We start from the raw sequence: 13,782 nt of genomic DNA, 5'->3' as shown, positions 1-13,782 counted from the left end.
TCGGATTGTGGGTTGACTCGTCCATAAACTTAAAACGGTTAAAAATAAAATAAAAAATGTTAGAGGTATGTTTCGAAATTACAATCTAACAAAAACAAGTACAACATTTTAACCAATTGGGTTACTAAGACTTTATAGTTCAACTTTTTAACTAATTAATATATATATATATATATATATATATATATATATATATATATATATATATATAATGATGCTGAGTAAATGAATACTTGGGTTTGTGGGTTGACCCACCTATAAACTTAAAACAGTTAAAAATAAAATTAAAAATATTATTCGTAATTTTTTTCATATTTTTATATTATTATTCGTGCAATAAATAAAAACATTAATCAAATTGTTCCATGAATATCCTTACTAAAATAAAATAAATATATAAAATCTAATCAAAGATAAGAATATTTCATTTAAAAAAGAAATTTATAAATTTAAAACTATATAGTTAAAGAAAATTTAAGTTTAAAAATATAAAAAGTTAAATTAATTAAATTTTAAATAAAAAACTAACTATATAAAAAATATGAAAATAGAATAAGTGAAGCTAATTAGATGGGAATATAAGAAAAAGTAAATAAAATATGAAAATAATAATAAAATTATAAAATCATGATAAAAATATATTATTTTGTTAATAGACATTTAGAAAAAAAATTATAGATCATTAATATATATAAATCATTTTAGAAAATTAAATAATATATTAATTTATATAATTTTTTAAATGTATAATTATGAATTATATTAAGTTTTAAAATATAATAAAAAAAATTAAAATTATAAGAATTAATGCAAAACTATTTCAATCCAATGCAAACTATACTACACATCATATTTGTTATTCATATACATGTACATCTATTTTGTTTTAAAATTCTATCCTCGTCTAGAGCCCATCGCAGCCACGTCGTTTCGCCGTTGGTGAACATAGTTTTTTATTTTTTTACTTTAAAAAAAAATTTAAAAAAAATGGTAAAGAGAGAAATTTAATAGTCTACAACTAATTTCAACAGAGCAATTAAGAAAGCGTGTTATTTAATATTCTAGAAAGGGTTGACTTAAAAGAAAAATAGGTTATTAGTTGAATTAATATAATATTTTTATATTCTTAAATTTTATAAAATAAAATAATAATATTTTAATTAATAAATTAAATTAATATATAATTAAAGAAAATATTATTAATAAGTAATAATTCTCAATTTATTAATAGAAATTTGGAATTAAAGTTATGATTATTTAAGTATTTTATCTGTTTTATATTAATTTAAATAAAATAATATTAGGTAATATATATATATATATATATATAAAAGATTTAAAGTCAAACTTTAATTACATGATTTTTTTACAAGTTCTTATATATTTTTCTTAAAGGGTTAAATACATTTCATTAAAATCTTAAAAGTGAGAGTGTCGAGAATCAAAGTTAGACAATCTTAGCTATGATTAAAAGATGACAATCAAATGATTTTGTTGTTCTCAACTTAAATTTCGAGATCATTGTCTTTATTTCTTCCAGCTTCAGCTTTAGAATCCTCAACAACTTTGGATTCCTCTATATCTTGAAAAAAATTTCTTCCTCTTAATTAGCCTGAGTATATTTCTCTTTGTTTTGTTTTCATCAGCAACCATTTCAACTTGATTTGATTGAGAATCCTCAACTATCTCTATAAAATGATTAGGTTGAGATTTAACCTCCTCTTTCGTACTGCTTTCTTTTTGTACAAAATTTTCTTTATCTTCTGTTTCCTGTTCTTTAACCATATTTTTGCTCTTTGAAAATAGACACCTCTATTTCATTTTCCTGCATCTTTACTTTCTGGCATTTATGAATTTTCTAACCTTCTTCCTTAGCCAAATCATATTTTTGGCTTGCATGTTGGAAGATATTATAGAAAGAGCATTTGTCTAGTCTCCACTCATAAGTAATTTCCATGACAGTAGGTTTTCCTTTTTTGTCTACTATTGTCATACTTTTCAATAGTGTGCTTCTATGATGCACCTCAATGCTAATTCTAACAAATGATAGGTGTTCTCCTCTTTCATTAATTGAGTCCATGTATAATGGTTTACCCAATAAACCTACAAAATGACTAAGGATTTCAGAAGTTTACATATGTACGTGTATATTTTAGAGCTTGAATCGTGTCTGTGCAGTTTCTTTTAGCTTATTCAATAGGTTCAAGTCTTCAAACCATTTTTCCAACTTGATATAGTTGAATTCTATATATGTATACCCATATTCTAGAATTTCCTTCAGATTAGATCACTTTTTGAATTTAAGAAAATATAAATCATGGACATTTGCTGAAATCTTCTACAGCCTTTTTCCTTCCCATTGATTCAATAGTGCATCTTTAGTAATTGGGGAGGATACTCTTTTTTTCTCTATGTAATTTCCCACAACTAAATTTTCACATTATTTTATACAGTTTTCCTCTACTTTAATAGACAATTTAAATTCAAATGGAGAATTCAGTACCTCCACTTTTGTTTGTGTTTTGCCCAAGTAAATTTTTCCCTTTATAGGCATGATATTTTGACTTTTTTGCATTGTTATTTTTTCAGACTTTATTAGTTTTCCATGTCGAGTTGCTCCTTATAGTATATGACTTAGATTCGGGAGTCTTCATCAGCTCATTCATTGTAGCAACTGACCATTGAACAATTTCTTCATATTCTTATTTTTTCAACAGATTCCAGTCTTGAAGATAGTGGATGTTGAGTTGAATTGTAATATGTTGTGCTTTCTCCTTATTGATGACAATTTCTCCTCTTTTGGCATGCATAAGGAGTTTGTAATCTGATTCTTGAGCCCAAACATATTAGCTCTTTCATTATATCGTATCTTCCAAGCTCCTTCATTATCCATCTGTTTTCCTGCATTATTTTCAACAAAAGTTTTCCCATGAGCAGTTGGAGCAAATTGCTTACTTGTGTTGGTATCCTACTGTTTTTTGATAACTTCTTCAGCAATTCTTTTAATTTCTTTGACTTCTGCTTACTTAATTTCTTCCAGCACAAAATCCATAACTTTTTTAGATTTATTATTTTTGTCATTCTTTTTCCCCATAATGACAGAAAAAAAAAGTAATTACAAAAAAACCCTAAGAGATTATCACAGATAAAACGCAATCGAGGGAAAAATTCTAGTGACGATTACAAATGCACAAGAAACCCTAAACAAGATAAACTTATTAAACGACACAAGACAATACTGTATCGCCTGTGCCGATCGTGTCGTGCCTCATGTGCTTATCGTGTTGCCCGTGTCGAATGTGCCGTGCCGCTTGTGCCGATCGCGCTTGTCATATTGTTCACGTGGCCTGATTGATCCAAAGTAATTGAGGTGGTTTGATGTTGTTTTTTCAGTGGAATTTTATGGATGTTGTATATATTTATTTTGTATTATTCAATTATTAAATCTAACAAAATAATAAAATATAATTATTTTATTTTTATAAAATTTAAATACCCAAAAACAAATAAACAATATAATAATCTAATAAATTAAAAATTCAAATATATGTTAACTAATTAGTTAAATGTTTTAACTTAAAAAATTACATGACCATTCGAGAGAAGGCCAAATTTCAAATTTTCTTTTCATGGGTCGAAACTCATGATGGAGCACAAACGATGATGTGTTCCCAAATTTATATTTTTTTAATATGACTTAGTGTAATTTCACTAGGGGAAATTTAATTTATGTTAAAAAGTTGGTGTGAGCAATCTAGATTATTGTGGGGATGGTTATTCGATTAGATTTTGAGACGATATTTGATATAATATCAAAAGTCTAGTTACGACATATACTAAGTTTTTTTTCATTGCTATATGTAAAATGTCACAATTAAGAACATATTTAATCATCGGTCTTGTGGTTTAGCAAGCTGAATTAGATATAGAAATAGGTTAAATATTGTGGAGACTTTGTCCCATAATCGAGTTTTACTATTGGTATGACGCAAGCAAATGTCACAATCTGAACAAGGCTTTATATGTTGACAAAATATTGGTAGTTTTAATGTGGGCATTGTTATAAGTTGTTCGCTAAGATGATTCCATATAATTTTAATTTTTGAGAAAAACTTTGGGAGTCAAACTTTCATCCAAGATCTCGTTCTTTGGATGAAACGTTATTAATGATGAAATTCTAATAGATGATATGTGCATGGAAAAATGTTGTATTATGACTAGTCGTATGTGTCACGAAAATGTTGAATCAGAAGTTCACTTATTTTTGTATTGTCAATGGGTGTCGTTCTTCGGATAGAGCATTATTAATGATAAAATTCTAGTATTCTAATAGATGATATGTGAATGCAAAAATGTTGTATTATGAATAGTCGTATATTTCACGAAAAAGTTGGATCAACAACTCACTTATTTTTGTATTGTCGATGGGTGATTAGTATTTGAAGTCTTTTGTGAAGTATTATTAAAATTCATTGGGTGATGCCCGAGTCTTTGGGTAGTAGTTTGAAGTTTGGATTTATGCGGTTGATATGACATACCTTTAGAGAAAAATTGTCAAACTTTTAATTATCATAGTCATACAATAACGTATAATTCATAATACTATTATTATGACATTTTCTAAAATTCGTTCAAAAAATTTAATATAGTATGTCGAAGAGTTAGTCGTTTTTCTCAAAAATTTACGAGTTCGATAATTATGAAGTTAGTTAATAAATAGAAGACTCTCGTCACAAAACTAATTAAAATAAGTTAATATATATAATGAGTTTTCTTTTAATTATAACAAATATTAGCTTGATTGATTTAAGTGATTTGGGATATTTATTGGATTTTTAAAAATAATAATTATTTAATAAAAATATAAGTTATTTAAATTTTTATTTGGTTGAATTAATTTATTTTATATTGAAGTTTTAAAAAATAAAATATTTTTTTAATATTTTAATTAATAAATTAAATAATTTACTTATTAAAAATTAAAATAAGATAAATATTTTTTTAAAACCCTAGAAGCAAGTTCTTATACCGTGATTCTTTTATTAATCAAATTAATATATTATAATACGTTCTAGTTTAAAAAATATATACACACTTCAATTTGAAAAAGTTATTCTTAAATTATTATATTAAATTTAAACTATCACAAGTTTAATTATTTGAGACTTTGTTTAAACAAAAAGTTTGTCTTATTATTATTTTGATTATTTTGATGTATATATTTTTATTTTTAATAAATGATTTTTTTTTTAATTCAGACATTTTTCAGAGGTCTAAGACATTTTAAATATATGATAGTGATTTTTTTTACTTACGAGAGAAATATTTGATAAGAAACAAATATTTATAAAAAAAGTAAATTTTAGTAGTCTACGACTAATTTTTCAAATCAGCAATTAAGAAAGCGTGTTAAATAAGTTCCTAGGTAGGGTTTACTTAGAACAGCTTATTCAATAATGTTGATTATTAAAAAAAATAAAAAATAATAATAATTACTGGTGATAATTTCAAGAAAGTTGAGATTTTTTTTTTATAAAAATATTTAAATGGTATTAATATATAATAATAAAAATAAAATATAATAATTTAAAATAAAATATATTTTAATATTTTAATTAATTAATTAAATGATAAAGTTAAAAATAAAGAATAAAATAATATTTTTTAGTTTTAATTATTCAAATAATCAAAACCATCAAATTTTTTTTTAGAAAGATGAAATTTATAGTAAAGAGAAAGCTTTGACAGAGCAATAAAAAAAATTTAAAAGAAAAATAGGTTATTTAATTTTAAATAATTAAATTAGTATAATATTTCTATATTTTAAAATTTTATAAAATAAAATAATAATATTTTAATTAATAAATAATTAAAAAAAATATTATTAATAAGGAATCATTATCATTTATTAGGAAGGATTTGGAATTGAAGTTATAATTATTCTAAGTATTTTCTTTTGTAAAACATTTTATCTATTTTATATTAATTTAAATAAAATAATATTTTAAAAGATATAAAAAAAATTAATGGCTTTGTAACTCAAACACTATTTGAAAGATTTTCAAGAGTTAGATTGATCTTAAGGATTATTTTGTTTTATGGAATTTCTTTTTGAATTTCTTAAAATTTTATTTTCAACCAATTAATATTTTCAATGTTTACTTAAAAAAAATTAAAAATATTTAAAAAAACTCAATAGAAAAACAAAAATATTATAAACTACACCCATATGTAATCATAAAAGTCCAACTAAATAAAAATCATAATATATATATATATATAATGATTAATTTGAATTTTTTTGTTTTATCGGTTTTATATAAATGTGATTAATTTGAATATATATATGTTTAGAATAAATATTTTAAAATAATAAGTATTTATTAAATATTAAAAAATATAAATACTATATATATATCAATTTTTTTTAATTGTTAATCATATAAATTATATATGTATGCACAAAATTATAAATAAAAATCAACAATATTAAGTGGTCTTGCGGTTAAAATATTTATGCTACGTAATAGAGACCATTGTTCAAATTTCGTTAGGCACAAATTTTAAACTATTAAAAAAATATTGATGATTAATATGTGAAATAAGAATGTTGGTTTATCGAAGTGAGAAGATGGTTGGATACAAAATGATATTAATGGTTAAAATATGCGATACAATTAGTGGGTGGATAAATGACATTCACTAGATTAGATGTCGATTATGATGAATGATTAAAATATGCGATGAAATTAGTAATGGATAAATATGAAATGAGATGGTTTTGAGTTTGTTGATTTAACCGAAATGAAAGTGTAAAATCACGAGATTATATGTCAATTGAGGTGAATAAAAATATGGAATGAAATGCTTGGTCACTCGAAATGAGGATAAGTAAGTCGAGTTGGTAAATATACAAGAGAATGAGTTGTTTTATCGAAGTAAATAAAATTTAGAATGAGAATGTTGTATTTTTTATTCTAATATATTATTCTTGATTTATTAAAAACTTTAAACCTTAAATACATATTTTTAAATTATTATAATTTTTTTATTAAATTTATTTTGTTTATATTTTTATCAGAATAATCTTCCTAATTATTATAAAAACTGATTCATTCATGCATAATCAAATATTATTACATCTATTTTTCTCATCAGTTATATTATTCAATTTAATAACTAAATATTAAAATACTAACTATTTTAAAAAAAAATATATTTTATTATCATATATTATTATCCTTTCAATTTCTTTAAAAAAAATACTATACCTCTCTAAAATCAACCTTAATCAATCATTTTTTTTTAAATTAATAAGGTTTATTTTAATGAATATTATCCAATAAGCTCTATGATTAAAAGTCAAAGACACTGTAGAAGCTTTTAATGTAATGGGTTTTTGGCAAGTCATATTCACATGGCCTCATTGATTTTGAGTATTTGAGGTGGTTTGATGTCCTTTTCTATGTGGAATTTTATGTATGTTCCTATATATTTATTTTGAATTATTTAATTACTAAATTTATTATATAATCAAATATATTGATTTTATTTTTATTAATTTTAAATACAAAAAAAAAACAATATAATAATATAATAAATTAAAATTACAAATATATATTATTTAATTAGTTAAATATTTTAACTAAAAAAAAACATGACCAGACTATCGACAAATTTTATTATTATTATTTTTAAATGACTTAGTGTTCAGTCCAAAAAGTTCAAAATAGAAAAATCATATAATGATTTTGTTTAAAAAAACAAAATATATACTTTGACATATTTAGAATTTTTAAACGAAATTAAGTAATTATATCGGAAAGTTTAAAACAATATAAAAAGTGAATATAATTATCTCACTTCATTTTGTATGGTTTTTTTTGACTTCGACATAATAAATACTGAGATAGATCATAAAGATAAGACTATTGTTTAGGGTCTTCTCTGTAGAAACCCTAAAAATAAAAATAACAATATATTATTAAGTTTTTAAACTTAAGAACATAATATTTGTATTAACATTAGATTTAAAAAATGACTAATTAACTTAGGTTAATTTATTGTATAAAATTATTACATTTTCTAAATTAAAAAAATAATAATAATAACAAATAATTTTTTCACCTTAAAATTTATGTTTGACCTTTGATCCACTGATTTTACTAAGCTCTAGTACAAAAAGAAATAAAAATAAAAATTTGAATTTTACTAAGACAATTTTTATGAATTTTATTTGATTTATACTTTTGAAAACCTTATAAACAAATAACTAGATAACATTTGAATTTTAATATTTTATTTTATATTTAATATAGTTAAATTAACCACTTAAATCACTTTTAGTAATAGACTAAAATCATGTGCTCATACTTCTACTCTTATTATTATTATTTAAAACTTTTTCATTTTCTTATTTTTATTTATATATTTATTTTAATTTGTTTTTAATTTAGTTATAAATAGAATAATTCATTTATTATAACTAATTATATTAATTAATAAAACCTATATTATCAATTAATAATTTTTAGCAATAGATAAATGTTAGAGAGACATTACTGTCTATTTTTTATTTAAGTCTTTTAATTTATTTGTTTAGTATAGAGCTAAAAGATAACTCCTATTTCAATGTCAGAGAATCAATGGAATAAAAATTACAACATGTTTCATTAATTATTTTAAAGCTAGATTATAGTTATATGAAAATTTTAAATTATTTCTCTCTTTAAAGATTTAGTCTCATTCAATTAATGGAGAAGAAAATCCTCCGCCAACTGTAATTAGGATCACCGACATAATGGGAAATCAAGAACAAAATCAATCAAGAATTCAAAATTTAAAGAATGGAAAATTCAAGATTCAAAAATTCTAAATTGATTCATCTTAATTTTTAACGATTATTTTCACACAAGTCATTGTAGATGGTAATGATACGACACGAAATTTTTGGGAAGTCTTAGAAGAATTTTGCTCTAGTCAAACTACGTCTCAATTAATGCAAATGAGACTTCAAATCTAAATTTTCAAAAAAACTAATTCAAGTGTTCAAAAATACATTTAGAATATGAAATCGACAACTTACGCATTGGCTACTACTAGACATAAGATTACGTATCTTGATATTTTTCTTTATATTCTTTAAGGTTTTAAATTAGAATTTGAATCAATCGTTGTTGTAGTCTCCATAAGACAAGAACTCGTAAACGTCAACGAACTTATGGGACTTCTTCTTACGCACGAGCAGCGTCTTCTTTCTTCACGCTCAACAGGAGAACTTACCGATAACGTCGCATATGGAAGAAATCAACAAGGAAATCAGAATAATCACAGAAATGGAGGCCGTGTCACTTCAAGTTCATATTCATCACATTTTTTCGGACAAACAGAAAAATATAGTAACTGAAATGGATTAAAAAGTGGGTCTCTTAACGGTAGTAGACATTCTTCAAACAGGATTGCTCCAAATGCAAATTGTAATAGCAAAAATAATCCAAAATGTACCACTTCCAATATATTAACATACTAGCGTCAATTGTCGAGCACATACTATTTTTGGAAACTCAACTATTTCGAGCATTCAAAGGTCACTATATCTTCAAAATATTTTTCATGACCAAATATTTCAAAATATTTACTAAGTGTAACTCATTTTGCAATTGACAACAATTATAAATCTTCATGGTATTCAACTCCAACTCTCTTGCCACACACTAGTGTGCAAAATTACCACATACATATTGGGTTGATGTTTTTCTTCAAGTCGCATATTTGATCAATAGATTACCGACATCAATCTTAGAGCGTAAATCTTCGCTTAAGGTTTATTCAATAAACTACCTGACTATACAATACTAAAAACTTTTGGTTTTACATATTACCCTTTTACACTACGATATAATCAACACAAACTATATTTCAGATCGGTTCAATGTTTATTTCTTGGTTATAGCTCTTCTCACAAAGGATACAAATGTTACATGTTCCAACATGTCAGATCTTCATATCTCGATATGTCACTTTCAATGAAACGGTCTTCCCAATGTCACTCTCCACATCAACATCAAAAGTTATCCAAAATGTACCACTTCCAATATATTAAGACATATTAGCGTCAATTGTCAAGCACATATTATATGTTAGATCTGTAATAAAAAATAGCATCAAAAGACACATTATTATCAACGTTATGAGGAGAAACAATATTCTCCAATAGTTATGATGACTTCTCCTCCTTGTAAACCAGATTCATCATGGTATCCTGAATCCGATACATCTTGTTATATTACATCAGATTTAGGTAAACTTCAAACTCACACTCCTTACACATGTGACAATGATATGGGTATCTTTATAGCTATTATTTTAAACACACTCATTGTTTGATCATTTCGGGAACAACCCAATTGTCTTCATCACCAACAGGATAACATGTCTCCGCATATGAATTCAATCAAGATTCAGTTGTGTAATACTTGTGAATAAGGAAAATAGAACGATTCAACAATTGGTTAAATAGATTGAACATGTGAGTTGAATAATACCTTGAGCAGAAGTCATAAGAAACAAAATTCCGATGACGGGCAATAGTTAGTGCATGCGTACAAGGAAGACCGGATACATCAAATACCTACAAGTGCAGTTCATGTCTTTCAAATTGACTTTAAAATGGGACTCATTTTCATGCACATAAAACTCGAAGCGGTTAAGCGATGATACGATATAGAATCTGGCTTTATCGAATCCTCATGTAATAACTTTTCATAAGTTAGAGATAGAAGTTTTTGGTGGTTGGACGTTGTTTCTATTCTATCATTAAACCAATGTTGTATTAAATACTTAACCATTGTTGAAATGAGATACTTTTTGGCTTCCCATCTCTAACTATTAAAACTCTCAGCGTAATTGCTTGTGTTGATTGTATCGCTTACCGGGGAAAATGCTCTACTCCATCTTTGAAACTCAATTTCTTCCAAATAGGTAGCAATCCTTTGATCTTTAACCCTGATCTTGTTAAAAAAAATGATTAAAGTTGGAGACTATGTACACACAAGAAGCCAAATCAAACTACATATGACATTTATCAGTTTTGAATTTGGGCATAATATTCATCTTTATGTGATATGTGCACGCACCGTGGTTTACTTATGGAAAAACAGCACACAAGGCATTAGCGATGCTTGAGTGTTTATCGGATACGAAGACAAGATCATCAACTAATCCAATTGCTTCTCTCAGTTTTTTCATAAAATAAGTCCATGATTTATTATTCTCTGAATCAAAAATGCCGAATACGATAGGATATAATTGCTCATTCGCATCCAATGCAATAGTCAGCAATAGTTGACCTCCCACATTGTGCTTAAGAAAACTGGCATCAACGCACAATATAGGACGGAAAGAGGCTTTGAAACCCCTAATTGAGAGGCCTATGGACATGAACATATACCTGAAGTGGTCGAGCTCATCTGTCTGGATGTCTGTTATGGTACCCGGATTATTCTTCTCCAACATGTAAAGGTATGATGACAATTTTCCATAGAAATCCTCTATCGTTCCTCGTACCGCCATTAAAGCCCTTTCCCTTGACCTCCAAGCCTTATTATAACTCAAATGTATCCCATAAGTTGTCTGCATGTCTTCAATTATTTTCTTAGGCAAGTGGTCATGGTGATGGTCTATGTACTTACTCTTCATGCACTTCCCAATAACCCATGTTGGTGTTTGCATTATTCTCTCTGGCCTCGACAAAATTGAGCATTAGTGTTGTTGGTCGAATTTCCGAATCTCAAACATCTCAGATAATTTACCTTTCACAGCACGCAATCTCCACTTGCATGTCTCATCCAAATATTTCACATACCAAAAATGTTTTCTTGACTTCTCCACTTTAAATTCAAAATGATTAGTCATCACATATATATATAACCTCAGTGGAAGTTCTTTTTTATTATCAAACAACGCACCGACTTCCAATACGGTTTCACTACTTAATGTCATCGCAAATGAGGGGTCTGTCGGTGATGGGTATGTTGGGTTTGTCGATAGTGTAGTCATTGATGTTCTTGCACTAGATCGTGTAGCCATTGACGCTCTTGCACTAGATGGTGTAGGTATTGATGATCGTTCTGTCGATTGAAATGAACCTCTTGGAGTATATGGTGTAGGTATTGATGTTCGTTGAGGCGTGGGTGCAATTGCTGGTGCGGCACTAGTAGTAGCATGCAAGTCCTGAGTAAGTATCCCATAATGAGGCAAAGAGTTTTCTTATGCTGCTTCATTTTGACTTTCAAAGACATCATGCGAGGGTACACTTTTGATATACTTTTTTGAGTAAGTGGTAGACTTTTTGAGTAAGTGGTAGTGGTAGTATACTTTCTTGAGTTGGGTATGTAAGTAGTGGTATATTTTCTTGAGTATGTGGTGACTTCTCTACTACAGAGACACACAGTGGTGACACAGTGTGACCCAAAATCAACTATGATAAATATGTGCTCACATCCTCATCTTGATCAATAACAGGAGGGGGAGAATTTATTATACGCGAAACATCATACTTGACTTGAAGCACTAAATCATATGTAGATTTTTGCACGTTAAGTCTATCATAGAGGATATCAACTAATTCGGCAAACGTAGTATTTTGGGGTAAATCCAAAGTTTTAATTGAAGTTGCATGAAAATACATTATACCATCAGCAACAAATTTCCACTCTCCATTATAAAAAACGAAAACTTCAGTTGTAACATGAATGGATAAATAATACTATTGGAGTCATGCAATTATTCATTAAATATGTTCCTTCGCAATCGAAAAACCCTTCGCGAAAAGGGAAGGCCCTTCGCGACCCGTCGCAAAAAGGGAAGGTCCTTCGCGACCCGTCGCGAAAAAGGAAGGTCCTTCGCCAGAAGCCTAGTCGCGAGAATCAAATGAATTTTTCCTGAAACGGAACCGAATCAGAGCATCATCATTTAAAAATATCATCATCGACAGGATGAACTCATCTACATGCATTTAAATAAACAATAAAACAACAAACAGATCGAGAGTACCAGTTGCCAAAGTGCTCGTGCTCGTCGTGCTCATGGTGGTGTCCGTCGAAGATCGCTTCCGTTTAGAGAGAATGAGGAGAAGAGAGAGAATGAGGAGAAGGGGAATGAAAAAATATGCCGAAGTTATATTAAATAGTAAGGGTATTCTGGACTTTTCATACTTTTCCCATCGCGTTACGTTCCTTCCCATTGCGTTACGTGATGGGGTATTTTTGTCAAAAAATATAAAATGGTCACCCGCGCAATTAAAATTATGATGTGACTACCGGCGTATTTAAGGCTTTTTTAGGGTCATTTGCTCAAATTTCTCTCCATTGGAAAGTTTCTCAACTTGTATCGGTCACTTTGGTACAAAATTTGGTTTAGTTGAGTCGTTTATCATAAATTTTTATAATTTGAATAACATTTTTTATTTTTAATTGTAGTTTGCTAGTCTATCACGGTTATCTTGTGATCTCGAGTTCATATCCATTCAATGTAGCAGCAAATAAAAAAAAAAAATTATAGGATCAATGTTGTTTTTTTTTCAATAAAGTATTATTGAAAGCGATTTATTAGTTGAAAGTGCTTTTATAATTATCCTCTAATTATTTTTGTTAGATTTCTCATTTATGTTTTATCCATAGAGTTAGTTATCACTCAATATTTGGACTAAGAAATTAAAAGAATGAGAATTTTAATTTCTTACAAAAATATTATTTAATATTTAAATTCTCGATTAGTTATTTA

The sequence above is a fragment of the Impatiens glandulifera genome, chromosome 7 (genome assembly GCF_907164915.1).
Source record: "Impatiens glandulifera chromosome 7, dImpGla2.1, whole genome shotgun sequence".
NCBI classification, from domain to species: domain Eukaryota; kingdom Viridiplantae; phylum Streptophyta; class Magnoliopsida; order Ericales; family Balsaminaceae; genus Impatiens; species Impatiens glandulifera.
The sequence above is the reverse complement of the archived record's forward strand: the minus strand, read 5'-3'. Positions refer to the sequence as shown.